A 17,000-nucleotide genomic window follows, 5' to 3' on the forward strand; every position below is an offset into this window, starting at 1 on the left:
TTTTTTTAATTTCCATTTTTTTAATTTCGTTTCCTTAGTTAATTAAAATTTCTTTTCCCTGTAATTAATTATTAACACATAATTTGTTACAATATCATTCAAATGTGGCTAATGTAAGTATTATTTAGTGATTAAGCAGACTCTTATTTGATAAAGATCAAAAGGAAAAACACGAACAGATGAACTCCGACATATTCCGAAACTTGCCGAAACAACTTCAGCCGGTAGCGGTGGAATCCAGACGATAGGCGGAATATAAACATTAAACAACGCGATGCGAATTCCACTAGTATTTCCGCCTTCTAACAAATGATGATGGAATGAGCTATTTATCTTCAGGTACCAAGGTAAAAAGAGATTAATGTCGAAAAACTCTGCAGTAATTTTTTGCTGTCATAAATAAATTGGAGTATAGTAAATAAATTCTCTCTTACACTTTGATATTGGTTACTGTTGTATTAAGATAATATATCGATGAAAATTTCTATCCTTGAAACAGCACTTTAACATGGATTAAATAACATGAAAAAAGACACTGTGTTTTTTTTTATAAAAACATTATATAGTGATGAATAATTTATCCAGCTTTAAACAATCACATTTATATAAAAATAGTGATGAGGAACCAATAGGTAAAAGTTAGTAAACTTTAACTCATGCTATTTAATAAAAAAATTATTACGTGTTTTGTTCTCATTATTTTTATTTAACTTAAGGCATTTGATAATTAAGTTTATTAATTAATCATATGAATCCATCTGAACGCAAATCATCATACACATAAATTATTCATAAATCATAATAATAAATCATCTGAACAAATAGTTACAGAAATAGTTTTTAACTATTAATCAGGACAAAATCAAACTTGAATTTTTCTTTAAAAATAACAGAAAAAGAACAGCTAAATTTTTTTAACGAAGAAAAAAGTAATCAAATTTTCTTTCGTAAAATTTTAGCAAATCACACAAGTAAGAAGTAAAATGAAAATAATTTACTGTTATTTTTTATTAGTACATATATAGATATTTCTAGTATTATGAACTTCATTATCTCAACGCTATAACTTTAGAACAAATTGTTGATTAACATTAGACAAAAATAATTTAGCACTATAAAATGTAGCTCAGATTAGACAAACCTGTTAATGAAAATAAATTTACTTTGCATGAAATTTTATTACATTTGACTGAATAAGTAGAATGCAGGAGTTTACGAGCAAAAATGTACAAAACAGAGATGTTTTTATAAATATTTTTTCGAAAATATTGCATAAAAAGAGCGGTTGTATCGTCATTTAAGAAAAAGAAAATCAAAGTTTAAAGATTTTAATTACGTTTAATTTAAGAATATTTGTAGAAACGTCACTAGTTAAAATAATTATTTTTTGATGTATAAAATGACATTGAGTGATTTTCTGTCTTATAAACAACATTTGTTTGAGTTAGTCTATTTAATTTTTATAAAATTTAAATATATTGTAAAATATACAAACAGATTTTTAAATGAAAAAAAAAATGAAGCTCCAACTAATATAATTCTTTTTAAAAATGGTTAAAAAAAACAATATAAAAAGTGAAAATGCTCAAAATACTTATGCATGATTAATAAGCAAGCATCGTTTTAATTCTATTAACAGTTAAAAATGTGTTTAACATGAATTACAATGATAATGAATAATAAGAAAAATCTCTAAATTTACTTACAAGTAATGCCAAAGAATAAAATAGAAAAATAAGCCAAAATTTGATCTGGATAAGACAATTTTCTTTCACTTGATCTTGCGCATCCTTTTCTCAACTTTCATCCCGTTTTACCGCTTCCGGACAATCTTATATCCTGATTCGGAACATCTCTCCGCCCAGACGCGTTATTATTGGCCACCAATTACCGCCTCAGGTCGTGATTGGTGATCACGATTCTGCCGGAAGCAGTGATGCAAGACTTGGAGAAGTAGAAAAGTTTAAACTGGTTGAAAAGTTAACTCAAAATATTATTCACCAAAATGTTGTGTTTTTCTATTTTGCTTTGAGTGTTGAACAGTTTCATTTTCTTCAAACGTGGATTTCGTGACTAGAGGGCGTTGTAATCGATTATAGCGGCTTTATTTGATATTAATGGTGAAATATGCTTTTTAACGAGTTTTTCGCAACAGCTCTATTAAGGAAGTTTCATTATTGTAATTGAGTTTTAGAATTTTCAAGATTGTGTAAAGAAAATAATTAAAATTGCTAATTTCGTTCCATTGCGAATATTTTGACACTTAATGGATTTTTTGGAAGGAAAAAATAATTGCGAATGAGAGCTGTAAATATAAAAAATGCTTATTTTATTTTGTTGAAAGTAACGTTTCATTAAATATGCATATGTTTCTGTTTAAGACAAGTCAAGTTAAGTCTGCTAAGAAATTTTAGGTCTTACCGGTAAAACTTAACTTTTACGTAAGTGGCTTGGTAAATGCCCGAAGTATGCTTTGATATTATTCCATTTCGGCCTTTTACCAAGCTTTTGCAGAAAAAGTTTCCTAGCCACTTCGTTAAATCCTAAGTGTTATGGGTAAATTCTAGAATTTACCGGTAAAATCTAGCTTTCACCAAAGTGGTTTGGTTTAAGTCCGAAGTAGGCTTAAATATATTTTTCCAGCTTTTTACCAAGTTTTAGCGGTAAAACCTAACTGCTACCAAGAAACTTCGGAAAATCTTAGGTTTTACCAGTAAAACGTAGAATTTACCAGCTTTTACGGGACCACATTCATTTTGACAGTTTTACAAACCAGTAAAGTAAGGTGAAAAAAAAAGAAGTTTGAAAAACACTGATTTATTCAAATGTACTACTTTGAGCTTCGAAAACTATTTTTGCTTACGATTGCATTAAAAAATTAAAGGCGAATAAAACAACCTAAATATTTGCACAGTATTATAACTTAAAATGTCTTAAAAATTTGTACAATGTCTGACACAGTTTTAGTGAGTTTTCAAATTTTTTTTAGTAAAGTTTCAAACATTCCAGTGTAATGCAAAGAAATGCAATATAGGGCTGATATATGAGAAAAGACTTATAAGAAAAAATAGTTTTGGAAGCTTTGTACAGTTTGAAAAATAGTTCATTTTCAACTTACAGGGGGTAGAGGGGGTCTAAAGAGTACATAACTTAAACAAAGTAAACAATGCAAATATTGTTTCTTCAGTATTTTTTACGCTGAAGCGTGTGACACTAAAGTTGCGTCAATAGGACTAGTAGTTCAGAAGTTATTTGGAATTACATCAGTATGAAGAACAAAAAAGAACAAAAGCCCTTGAAGCTAAAGATTCAAAACCAATTAAATTGTTTATTTATAAAGATTTTTTTAGAACTTATACTTAGAACTAAATTGAAGGAGACCAAAATTTGAAATGTTTTATACATAAAATACTGTTAACTACGAAACTATTAGTTTTGTCTACTAACCTTTGGTTTCATGGGATTTAACGCAAAAGATTAGATCAGAAATAATGCCTCATTTTTCTAATGCGTCTCATTGTTAGACGCATAATAGTCCCATACTTCACTGGTTCATATAGTGATTTCAGTAGCGTAAATAGGTATAAACAATAATTGTGCTTTTCCATATTTCATACTTACTAAAGAACGTATAATTTTTGAACTACTTGTCCCATCTACCTTTTTTGGAGTCATTTGATATAGTGTAAAAAAGCACATGCTTGACTTGTCTTAACATAATTAAGTTTTTCCGCCTTTTAAGCCCCTCTCATCTTCAGTAAATTTGATATCGAGGCTTTAACTCCCTTTTTATTTTATTTTATAAACGGTGTTGAATAACTGACAAACTGCTATCAAAATTCAAAGCCACACCCTCGTAGTTTTGAACTGAAACCAGCAGATAAGGAAACTTTTACATCAAGCATTGGGACGAACTAATCTTAATAGAAGAATTTTTGATTGAACTAAACAGCAATTATTTTACATGAAGAAGAAGACCATGAAAACTTCCCATGGTTATCCCGACTGCAACGGCATTTACCACTGTGGGTATTTTACGAACCAGCCATTGCTAAGACTCGAACCTGGGTTACTTCATTGGAAGACGAGTGTTCTTTCCCTAATTATTTCAGTAGTTAGCTATATTTTGGGATATACTTATGGCGACAAAAGGAAAAGCTTAGACAACGTTTCCGGTTTCTGAATTTTAGAGAATTATTACTTATTTTATTATTATTATTATACGTATATTTGAAATTGGATTTCTCAAGAACTATTCAACCAATTTTACTCAAATTGTGCATTTTGCCGTGTAAAATTACATGCTTTGAAATGATGTAAAATTTTTTTATATCTTACAATTCAAACATTTTTGACTAATAAAATAATAAATATTTACTAAAATTTGTTTTTTGCATGAAATTATTTTTGGAGAAATGAATTTTATAATTGCGTGCGAAAATTTTTCAATTTGCTTCAAAAGTTCTAGAGATATGGTGAAATTTACAAAAAGTAAAATTAACATTAAGGGCTCCACGCTTTGGATCCCTCTATAGGGTCCATATTTCCCAGATTACGGCTACCTCTATATTTTGGAGGTCAGAAATCCGAATCCGTCAAAAAAAAAAAGAAAAAAAAAGGGTTCCCTTATTCAGAAAAAGTGCGGTTTTGTGTCGGATTTCATAACTTAAAATATCGTCTGCCTTATTATTTATCATATTTGATGTCACCTCCTCGAACTATTAAGAATGAGTCCTAAAACGTGAAGATCCCATCATTAGATCAAAAGTTATTCTGGGTGGTCTGTTTTTTGTGGCGACCTGTACATAAAAACTGAGCAATAAGTCACAACTAAAAGTAGTATAAGTCACATAAATAAATCACAACTCACACCTTCATTTTTCTAAATTTTTACAAAATGATAGAAAAAAATAACTTAAAAATATAAACTTTTGATTTATTTCTGTTGCAATAAAAATTTAAATGAAATATGAATTGAAATTTAATAATAATATAATTAATTTAAAAATTTAAAATACTTTTTCAGTGATAATTGCTTCAATCATAGTATTTTAAAATGTTCTATGCTGTTATCTGATGCATAAGTTAAAAAATGCATACGGAAAATTTTTTGTCGTCCACTATAAGGAAACATCAGAGATGCCAAATTTACCAACGAGGAAAAAAAATACTCGTTGAATATAAACTTTTGAATTAAATCTGCTGCAACAAAAGTTAGAATTAAAAATAAATTAATAATTATAGTTTGATTATTTTGAATAATTTTCGTGTAATAATTGAGTAATAATTTAATCACTATAGTATTAATTATATTGAAAAAAAATACATGTAAATATTTTAAATTGTACAATTATGTTATCTGATATCACCGTTAAAAAATATTTTGAAAAAATATCTTCGTTTATTTAGAAAGAACAAAAAAAAATGTCCCCTCCAAAAACACTTATAAAGATCCTTTAAATAATTTTTATATACTATTCATTAGTTATTATACAAGGCAATAAAATAATCTCATAAATGAATCATCATTATAGTATCATTATAATACTATCATATTATAATCATTCATATATAATTATATTCTTAGGTGTCATAAATAGAGATGGATGAAATTAAATGGTGGGTAATTACTTTCGAAATGAAAAAACTTTTACTGTCTCCTGATAAATGGCCCATGTGAAGCAAATTGTCTCACTCTATTTTATACTTTAGCTAAATAATAAGTTTGAAATTGGCGCTTGAAATTTTGCGTACTTCGGTATTCAATTAAAATTTCAGTTTGTAAATGTAGAAAAACTATATAAAACATACGAAGACAAAATCTCGACGAAAAGAAAAACAAAAGACACACTATAATTTTCGACATTTTTTAAACATTCATTAATTGCCATTCATAAATACATTTATTTATTAAAATTATTACAAAAAAAATAGGACATTGAATGGGGGCTGTTAAGACAATTTTCATCAGAAAAATATGTTTTAGGACATTAAATAGCATGAATAAGTATACTAAATGAAAGATTTTAAGAATTTTACATAACAAAATTCGTAATTTGTATTATAAATGTTCAATTTTGACGTATTTATGGGACTTAAAAAGCCTTGAGCACCTACAATTCGCTTATGTATTCTACGCATACGTGAAATAAAACTAGTTATGAAAACCGTGGAAGCATTGTTTTACCACGTTTTAACTACGCTGTTTTATTATTTTTCAAAAGTTGAAGGGTGGTTTTTCAAAATTAGAACACACATAAAGAAAATTAAATCAAATCATAAATCAAAATGAAAAGTCACGAGTGTTAAGCTAGAATTTATAAAAATATTTCATGATAAGAATTGGAAATTTTAAATTAATTGTTCTGTCATTTTATAAATTATTTGAATTGGACAGGAAGAATATTAAAATTTTTGTTGGCAAAAATATTAAGGGGAAAAGAAATTTCAATGGAATATTTAAAATAGTGTTAATAGTTACAGTAGTAGAAAGATTGCAAGACGATCAGGGTAACCATGGCACGGCATATTTAATTCTCTCTCTCCCTCCTCTCTCTCTCTCCCTCCTCTCTCCCTCCTCTCTTTCTCAAGTATAAATGAATTCACGAGAAAAGATAATTCACGAAAAGGATTTATTTTTATAAATTCAAGATTTTCAATACCTTCTTCCAATAAATCCGTGCATTCTAAATTTTCAATAAAGTGTACTAATAAATTCATGTACTCAAAATTTTTCAATAAGTGTACTACTTTTGAAAAATTCAGAAAATTGAAATAGTTACTAGTAATCCAATCGCAACTCACGAGTTTCTTTAAAACCATAAAACACTCCTGAAAATATCTCTGTTCATAATTTTAAAAAAAAACGTCATTTAACTAGTACTCCCCTAATGAGTTTACAAGATAATTATAAAAAAAATTGATTTCTTTTCACTTACAATAATGCATTACTAAAAAATTAAAATTGGTAACAAAAGGAGATTTTAAAAATTTTTTATAAAACTCATTACAATTAACTATATTAAAGCTACACTGTCTAATATATTTATCCTTTGTAACCTAACATGCATATTTTTAGTAAACAATATTCGTGTAAACGTTTTATAATTGTAAATTGAAAGGAGAAGGAAACTATTCAACAAGAAATCAATCCATTTTTTCCTACTGTTATGCAATAAATCGAACAGAATTGTGCAATAAAATAACCAGAATTATGTTTTTTACCTTTCCTACCAGAAATGTTATTACTAAGTACGTTAATTTTACCAGAATTTATTTCTGTGTGTGCAGTAAATGCGGTCGTTTGTTTCTGCATTATTTTATGTAAAAGTTGAAGGATTTATTTTATTTTACATTTTATATCCGTCGTTCAACACCCGACTCAAATTTTGGTTTACGGCTACCAATATTCAACGCCGTAGCCCTGTAGTTTTGAACCCAACCCAGAAGACAAGGGAAAGGTATAGGGAAATATTTTGCCTTCGTGGAGGTCATTTAGATGGAACTAACCCGCAATTTGCGGACATGGCGAGGAAACCCACGTAAACTTCCCAGGGTCAGTCTGACGGCAAGGGGGCTCTAACCCCTGATCCGTCTACCACTGAGGAAATTTTGTAGTAGCACTGTGTTCGGTGCGAGCCATCGCTGGGATTCGAACCTCATTGGGAGGCGAATGCTCTATTCCCTGAGCCACCACAGCTCAAGAATTTATTCTGGAGGATACAGCCGTGAGGGTTCACCAAGGAGGATACAACAGGTTCTGGGTTCGGTCCTCGGACCGGAACATCTGCTCCTGCACCCCAGAGCCGAAGGTTAAGAAAACTGAGATGGGCATAGTAGGCCTTGGCCCTCTATGGGCTGTCACGCCACTGAGTTTCGTAGTACAGCAGTGAGTATTGGGTTCATGCAACACGAGATGAAGATCACTGAAATCAGCTGGTTGGGTATAAACAAGACGGCGTGTTTGAGTTACAGTTATTACGCTTCGTTTATTATCAGGATGAATCAATTTTCGGATCAAACTTAATTGGGTACTTGAAAAGATGTCACGCTTGGATGTCGAATCTGATTGGCTGCTAAATCGAATCATAAACAAATGCACGATACAGCAGCCAATCAGGTTCGATACCTGCACGTGACGCCATTTGAGGTTACCCAATTGTTTGTTTTTTCATCCACTGTCGCCATGTCTGAAAATTAGCAAGTTTCAAATTGGTTTGATTGTTTTCAGATTTTACGATGTAAAGGAAAAACAAATTACGGGGAAAAAAGAAATATTTTTTAATTATTTTTTTTTCTTTTGAGTTAAGAGGGGAAAAAAGTAACCTTACTGAAATTTTAAATTAGCTCTGGAGTTTTTCTTCCCAGACTGTCGCCAATAGCCCATTGTGCAGTTCTAGTGCGGCGTAAATTGACAACAACAACAACCGTCTTGCATTGAGTTTAGCACTTTAAAGTAATGGGAACTCTCTAGAACGAAAAGTTTTGAAAACAAGTTTTTGAAAATTCAGTGGTTTTGAAGATATCTTCGAAAAAATAAATTAGTGATAGGCAAAATGACTCATAATGTTTTTATGTGAAATTAATTAAACCAAATATTTTTTATTAATAGACGACTATAACTCGCGGCTGAACGAAGTATTTTTTTTTCAAATTTCTAAATTTGATTTTTAATCGAGTTTTGATTTTGACGAAGAGAAGGATTTTACATGGTTCCGTCTATGGTATGAACCACATAAAATAAGTTGGGATCAAGAGAAAAAACCCGTCGTTCTATTTTGAAGAAATGTACGAAAATCACTGAATTAGATTTTCAGAAATCACGAGAGTTCAGAAATCATATACTTCAAATATTACAATTTGAGAAAAAAAAAATTTTTTTCTTTCGCTGCCGACCAATTAATTGAAATTAAAAAATCTTTTTTTAAATTTTTTTATGAGCCTTATTCTTACTTGCCTGATACTTTAGAAAAATATTCTTGGCAAGCTTTACTATTAGAGCCGTGGTGGTTCAGGGGATAGAACTATCGCTTTCCAATGAGGTGATTTTGGGTTCGAATCCCAGCTATGGCTGGTCGATACAAATTCTGCACCCGGCTCGCACCGACCACTGTGGTGGCGTAAAATATCCTCAGTGGTAGACGAATCATGGGTTAGAGTCCCCTTGCCTTCAGGCTATCCGTGATAGGTTTTCCTCTCCATGTAGTGCAAATACAGGTTATTCCATCAAAAGTCCTCCACGATGGCTAATTTCTCCCAATACTCGATTCAGAAGTTTCCTTGTCTTCTGGATCGGATTCAAAATTACAAGGCAATGGAGTTGAACATTGTTTAAGGCCGGTTATGAAATAAAATACAAAATTAAAAGTTTCATAACTACACGAAAGAAAATGAAAGAAAAATATTTCAAGAATTTTTTTAAAACTTCGAAACCCATTCTATCCCGGCAATTGTGTTAAAAAGAAGTTTCTTTATTAGTTTGATTATTAACGTCGGCCTTGAGCAACACTGATGGCTTTTGGAGAACGTCTGGAATTAATCCTTAGCAATGATTGAAGGAACTAGAAGAAGAGGGAGACCAGCTACAAGATGGTTGGACAATGTTGAGAAGGACTTAAAATTGTTGGGAATAAGCAGGTGGAAAAATCTAGCTCAAAATCTAGCTCACCTGGAGGCAACTAATTGGGAAAGTCTTGGCCTGCACTAGGCTGTAGTGCTGACGAAGAAGAAGAAGAATGATCCAAAAACAATACTAGCGCACGAGCGCACAAGATAAGGGCAACCCTCTGTCCTCCACACTGTGAGTTGACTTTTCCGGCTCTGATACCGGTGGAATCATTAAATTATTTGGAATGGATTTCGAACATGAAAGTGCTGCTGCCCCGATTGAATCCTTGTCCAAGTGGTAGTAGATAAAACATAAATTATTCGAAGGCCACAGAGTTGAAATTAAAAAAATATTCTCGGGTGGATTGATGATCATTAACAGACAAAAAAAAATGCAATTATATTGAATTTAACAAATTAAAATCGCGCATTATTCTAACTAGACAAACATAACATGAATGAATACGAATATGTCTGATTATATAAACTTTTCCAGCAATAATTTCAAACAAGATATATTTTCATTCATGCCAAACCTAGCTGATTAACGTAAATTTATAAAAATAGCGCTGTGTAATTCTTACTCACAACGAAAAGCAAAACAAAATCGGGCAATTCTTACATACACTTTCACTACAACAAGGAAAGCCCAGTGCGAATCCGCTACTTTAAAATGACTCATTTCCTAATTTTACAACTACGTCTGACGTCAAACCAATGAGAAACGACCTTGATCTTGTGAATGATTCAAAACCCACGGTCCATCTTCAGAATATATTCACGTAACTAAGATATTGTCACACTCTCGATTGAAGAAGAAAAGGGGGGAGGGCTATCCTGCTCAGACGCGTTGTCAAAACTGCAGCAGACAGTACGGGGGAGAGTTAAATAAAATTCGCCCACGACTTTCAGCTGTTATGTTAGTAGTTTAGTTGGACAGTAGTTAGTTTTTTTTTTCGGAATACATTTGTTTTTGTTTTCTCGCAGTTGGATTAATATGCTCCTCAGACACATTTTTAAAACAATTGATGGAATCATGTACGAAAATACAGGGTGTTTTAAATAGATAAACATGAAGAAAAGAGAGAGCTCGTGTTACGAGCAATGTTCGGAATAGTCGTAAGGGAATTTATTGAGTGTGTATGTTTAATCACATTCATACGCTTAAGGAAACGAGATTCAGATTTCTGATACCATTAATTTAATGTTAGTTGGTGTATTTATTCTAGCTTCATGCTTTCAAAGGTTTAAACACTATTTCGTGTAGATATAGAGTATTCAAAAAGAAAAACAATTAGGCAAAANTTTTTTTTTTTTTTTTTTTTTTTTTTTTTTTTTTTTTTTTTTTTTTTTTTTTTTTTTTTTTTAGTTTCTCGTGGGCCACTGCCTGGAAGTTTCCTAGACTTGGCGATTATTCTGCCACAGATCACGATACGGAAATCTTCCCAATGTTGACAATCACATAGTCGCTTTGGTAAATGTCCGAAATATATATCAGGTCAAGTGCCTTTGCCTGGTATACATTTTTGCCTGCATACCCCACACTGATGTTTTTTTTAAGGTTCAGTACCACTGCCCGGTATGCTCTACATCAATGTTTTTTTAAGGTCAAGTGCCACTGTCCAGTATGCATTTAAGTGGTACTCCGAACACTGATATTTCTCCTCATCTATCCTCGGCAGATATTAAAATATCAAATAAATACAATAATATCAACGAATAAATTAATATCAAATTGGATATATCTTATTTTATTTTATAACCGTCGTTGAACAGCCGACCCAATTTCATGGGTTTACGACTACTTACGTTCAACTCCGTAGCCTTGTAATTTTGAACCAATCCAGAAGACAAGGAAACTCCTGGATCAGTACCCCCAGAGGTATTGATTTGTTGTGGGAACATGGAGGACTTTGAGACTCGACAGATTTAACGTGCATCAGTCACCATTTACTACACGGGGAGTCTTCGGCCGGCAAGGATCGAACCCACGACCTCTTGGATATGGGCCCAGCGCCCTACCGACCAGGCTATCCCGGCCCAAATTGGATATATCAAATATTTCTGACATTCACCAAAACGACTATGTGATTGTTGACATTCACTGGTGAAAGAAGACGTTTTCTTGATTTCGGTCATTCGCTGTAACAGTTATACTTACATTTCTCTAAAACTATTTGACTGATTCATTATAACAATCGACGATATTGGTCGAATAATTTTTGCGTAAAGTCAAAAAAAGTCAATTAAAAAATTAAAATCAGGTATAGGTACACGCACAGTATTAAATTACCTTTCCAAAACTACAAATCGAATAATTTTGCTTTAAATTTTTAAGAAAAATCTAAAGCAATAAAGTTTTCTTGGGTTGTGAATATTTATTCATAAAAGGCATATTTCATCAAGGGCGTTTAATATACTTCTCGGAGTTTCGGTTTTTGTGATGTGGAAGTTAGGGGACATGAAAGCCTGCTTATACGATCCAAGTTCATGGACGAAGATTGATTGAAATTGATGGAAACTTTATTTGCTTTGAGCTTGGAAGTAAAGCATGTTCTACTTTCCATCCAAATTTTTCTGCCTTCAACCAATCAGCTTTTAAAGTTTTGTGACGTCAACAAGCATGCATCAGATCATGTCATATAGTTGCCAGTTTTCATATAGTTTAATCCAAATAAATTTATCTGTTATGGTTTATTCATGTTATTATGATTTTACTTGAATTCATTTAGTAATTTTAAATTCATGTAAGTAGGATTTTATAATGTTGAATATGAGCAATGCTCATGCGCAGGTTTTTCATCCGACCAATCAGTACCATTCAAGAACTTGAATAGTGTCCACGAATCATCCAATTTCTTGGAGAGAGAAATTCCTCCAATTTCTCGGATTCAAGACTTTAGATCGTGTAAACAGGCCTTAAGGCGTGAAGAAAATTCTTCATCGTGTCCAATATATACCTTGTTCTTAACCACATTGATTAACACTGTACTGCAGGCCCCTATTAGTAAATTATTAATTTCGGTTGTTGAGCAGTAGCTGATCGTATTTAAGGAAGTGCCAAATCAGCTTAGGGAGTGTGTAATATTCAGCCAGTATCAAAATTTCTCGGCGTATGATAAAATAATTTTTTCTTAAAGAAATTATCGGTAAGAAATCTCTCTAAAAAGTCATTTTATTTTCAATATTTTTTCAGAACACTCAAAACACTCACAGAGGAAGATTCAAGCAATGTTATTGTAATAACTGTTAAAAGTCAGTCTGTGACAGTCAAGTCCATTCTGTCATAAATGAAAAACAGGCTGTAAATTGGCAATAAGACCGTTTTTATTATAATTTCGTTTAAGGCTGGCCGTTTTGCGGATTAAACGAAAAAATTCATAAATATAAATACCAGCACATGGAATGAAATCAAACATTCTGCTTATTCGTGTTTTGGAACATTAATTATTCCATTCCATGAGACTGAAACCCATAGTTATTCAGAAACTTTCACTGAGTTTTTAAACTGTCAAAACAATTTAGCTGATCATTAACAAACTGTTTCCAGAAAACAAAACAAAAATTAACCACATTCTTGCAGCAGGTAGCTCTTTTTCCCGCCTTATCCACCGCGGATCCTGTTACGTGGGCGTTGGAACGGCATTTGTTGTGACGTCAATAGTCTATTGACGTCACATTGACGTCTACGACGTGGGGCACACCCTCGACTCGCCTCAAGGTGGTCACCTGCGATCTTGACACCTTAACCTTCAGGCAATTCAGGTGTAGTATAAATAGGAATGCATATTTTTATGGTGATTTTTCTACTATGGTATTTTTACTATTGCGGTTTTACATCTATAAATTGATCATGCACGAATTGTAACAAAATGGTAATTTATAGACAGTGATGAAAAATCAAAGTTTTTAATTCAACGTCGTGGTGTTATTATTCAAACATAATACAACGAAGATCGATCTTTATAACAGGTAAAGTGATTTGCCAAAATAGCAGCAAGGATTCTGTACATCACGTTGAATTATACTGGCTAATATTGTATTTTATTCCTAGTGTTCGAAAATAGTAAAATTCGGTGTATAAGTTGAAATTCATTTATAAGGGATTCAGATGTCAATTGAATATTTTGAGAACTGAATGCCATGCAAAATTTACATACTTGGCATTGATAAAACAGTTAACTGCAAGTAATGATGATGATTTTTTTTTTTTTTTTGGAAATAAGCATTTCTATGCCTTTTAGAACAACTTAAATTATAGCCACTTCAGATCTCTTTAATTCTATAAATAAAAGGGGTGTTTTAGAAAAAGTATTAAAAAGTAAGAATAACTATTTAAGAGTGACCGATTGACAAGTCAATAGATGGTCAAAGGTGCGTCAATTTTTCTTAACTTTAGAAATATTTTGCGATTTATTGAGGAAAAATCTTATTTTAGTCTTATTTATTATACAATATTAATTTATTTTAATAAAGAAATTTAGAAGATATTACTAAATAAAAGATTAATTGACAAACTTTCAAAATTTTTGGAGTGGAGGAATGTTCCAAGTGCATTTGACAATAAACAGTTTCCGAGAAACAGTAGCAAAAACATCATTTGACAGAAAATTAAAACACAGAAAATTATTATTGTTAACGTTGTTGTTTCAATTTCTTATTGTTCATCTCATCTTTTCAGTTGCTATCATACTGTGTAGTGTAGTTTTGGGAACAACGACAAAGCGGCTAGTTTTTATGGAGATTTTTTTTTTCTTTCTGGTTAAGGAACGCGTCAACTTTAGATATTTTATTGAGCTTTAATATTATTACTTAGTTCATCTATCAAACAAGCATTAAAAGTAATAATTGAAATTGAAGGAAATGAAGTTCAGATGTTAGCAATGTTCGAATGATATTGATGTTATACGGGTATGAAGAAAAAGCGAAATCAACCGGTCATTTTTGAAATGCTCATTTCAAAAATTGCGTTACAAGTAAACAGAATTTAGTAGAATTTTTTAATATTTTATCAGGTTTTGTAGCATTCAAAATCTGATATTGGATTTCAATTAAGTTGTTGTTTTTCGGGAACTTTTTAATCTAGTTTACTACCAAAGAATATTCACATTTGTTCGAGTAATTCCTTAACAAACATGAGAGGTAACTTAATATTCATATTAATATTTAATTAGTATTGTCCCCAGTCATTATTCATCAATAATTTTTAATAGTGTGGTAAATTTCACTTTAAAAAAGTCTGGATCAAATTACGGCGAACAGTACAAGCACTCAAGATGATGGTACTTTTTACAGTGACATCTATTTTTACTGGAACATGTTACGGGACAAAAAAATTTGATAGACTGTAATTTTTACAGTAATAATTACCGTACAATTCTTGAATCTCTCAAGAGTAAATTAATAGTTCTGTAAAAATTACGATATAATATTTTATGGTAAAAATGGATTTTATGAACCCAAATTGGTATTTCGATGCACCCAACAACTGCATGCATACAAAACTGGTATTTAGATACACCCAAAATACCAGTACTTTTGAAACCGTAATTTGATCCGAAATTTTTTACAGTATACTTTCCTCACAAGGTGTGTCAAAAAATTCTCAATCTATACAGTTACAAGAATCTGTACAATCTTCCGAGAATCTATACAATTTTTGTTTCCTTTTTTAAAATATCACTAAGAGAAAACGTCAAAACCTAAAAATATGTCAAAACCTACTCTCTTATGTTCTTCAAGCATTATTTATGCAATAGAAACCTGATAACTCTATCTCTGATTTAATATTTTCATAACAAAACGCTCAGTGTTATTAGTAAAGAATAAAACTTTCGAAAATAAAGACAAAAAAGCAATAAATAAATAAATAAATAAAAAAACAGTTAAGTTAAGAAATAAATAAAAAAATATTAAAAAAGAATTAGAATTAGAATAATTATTAGAAAAAAATTAATTCAAGCAATTATTTTTACCTTTTTAGTTTTTGACCACCATTTTGTTTACTCTATGCACGTTTTGGTTTTAGAGTAATCCTTGTTGTTGTTGTTCATTTACGTCGCACTAGAGCTGCACAATGGGCTATTGGCGACGGTCTGGGAAACATCCCCGAGGATGATCCGAAGACATGCCATCGCAATTTTGATCCTCTGCAGAGGGGATGGCACCCCCGCTTCGGTAGCCCGACGACCTGCACGCGAAGTCGAGCACTTAGAGTAATCCAAAAGATCATTTTTGAAATGATAGACTTGGCGGACGAATTAAAATTATACGATTTTGCATGCACACAGATTTACTATACTTTCGATAAAGCTTAGTTCAGGTCTTATGAAACGCTAGTTGAACAATTATTGAACTGCGTTAACTTTTACCGAATAAAAACTTTCATTTGACGTCATCAGGAGAGCGCCGATTTCAACTGAGTTTATTGGAGATGCATGACGTCAAGAGAGTCCGAGAGAAAGAACGCGTTTCAAATTTGAAAACACATAATAACAATAAGTCATTGATAAAAAAAGGTGTCTCCGTTCTAGTTAAAAACAAAAAGTTACTACGTTTCATTGCGTAAAAAATAAAAAAAGAGACAGAGAGAAGGGGGGGATGAGTTGTTAGTAACCTGTATAACTGTTTCACTGCATGGAGCGTAATACTGCGGAGAAAACTTAATTCAGTTAAATTAGAAACAAATCACAAATAAATAGATATATTTACAACTTTTTTTAAATTTCTGACAATTATCGTAATTTTTTGTTCAAGATTCTAAATAAAATATAAATGTTATTTATTTGTTTAACGTAGTATTATATATTTGAATTGTGTATTCGTAATATAGTATATTTGTAAAACTGTAATCCCGGTAGAAGGTCAAAGAGGATAGATGCTAATTATGATTTTAATCACCTTTTTTCATAAAAGGAGAAAAAATGAATTAATACAATAATCAATCAATTAATTGATACAATTGACACAGTTAAAAAAGTAATAGATGATTATTCATTATTTTCGAAGTAATGTAACGAAAAGCATTTTAGAAATTCAACGAATTTTTTTCTGACAAAATTATACATATACAATTCTGAAATCAACATTTTTGGAAAGATTAATTTTTATTGTACAGTCCGCAAAAAAAAAACGAATCACCCTGAATAACTTTCGTTCTAATGATCGGATTTTCACGAACTAAGTGTCAATCTTAATGGTTCCTGGGGGTGACCTCAAATATGCTAATTAATTAGTGCTAACTATTAATTAAGTTACGAAATCAGACACAAAAACGTACTTTCTCTGAATAAACATGCATTTTTTTTTACATATTTGGATTTCTTATCTTCAAAATATAGGGGGTAGCCGCAATCTGGGAAATGTGGTCCCCATAGTTTGGTCAGGAGAGCGAT

At 31.3% G+C, this 17,000-nt stretch overlaps 1 protein-coding gene and 1 long non-coding RNA gene across 5 annotated transcripts in view; one reads left to right on the plus strand and one right to left on the minus strand.

Annotated features, from left to right (window-relative positions):
* LOC107455074 (cyclic AMP-dependent transcription factor ATF-3) overlaps positions 1-15,698 on the minus strand; it is a 99,683-nt gene extending 83,985 nt beyond the window's left edge. The window contains exon 1 of one of the 2 annotated variants that reach the window (XM_071184511.1): positions 15,582-15,698. The gene's annotated coding sequence lies outside the window, so the exon portion shown is untranslated. Of the gene's footprint in view, positions 1-1,706; positions 1,811-15,581 lie in introns of those variants that run through there. The other variant, XM_016072495.4, reaches the window with a different exon arrangement.
* Positions 1-17,000, plus strand: part of LOC139426296 (uncharacterized) — a 119,189-nt gene that overhangs the window by 87,442 nt on the left and 14,747 nt on the right. The window contains exon 1 of one of the 3 annotated variants that reach the window (XR_011637516.1): positions 13,452-13,578. The exons of the other annotated variants lie outside the window; for them this stretch is intronic. This is a non-coding gene — a long non-coding RNA (uncharacterized lncRNA). Of the gene's footprint in view, positions 1-13,451; positions 13,579-17,000 lie in introns of those variants that run through there. 3 annotated transcript variants of the gene reach the window in all.

This window comes from Parasteatoda tepidariorum, chromosome 8, assembly GCF_043381705.1.
Source record: "Parasteatoda tepidariorum isolate YZ-2023 chromosome 8, CAS_Ptep_4.0, whole genome shotgun sequence".
Classification (NCBI taxonomy): Eukaryota; Metazoa; Arthropoda; class Arachnida; order Araneae; family Theridiidae; genus Parasteatoda; species Parasteatoda tepidariorum.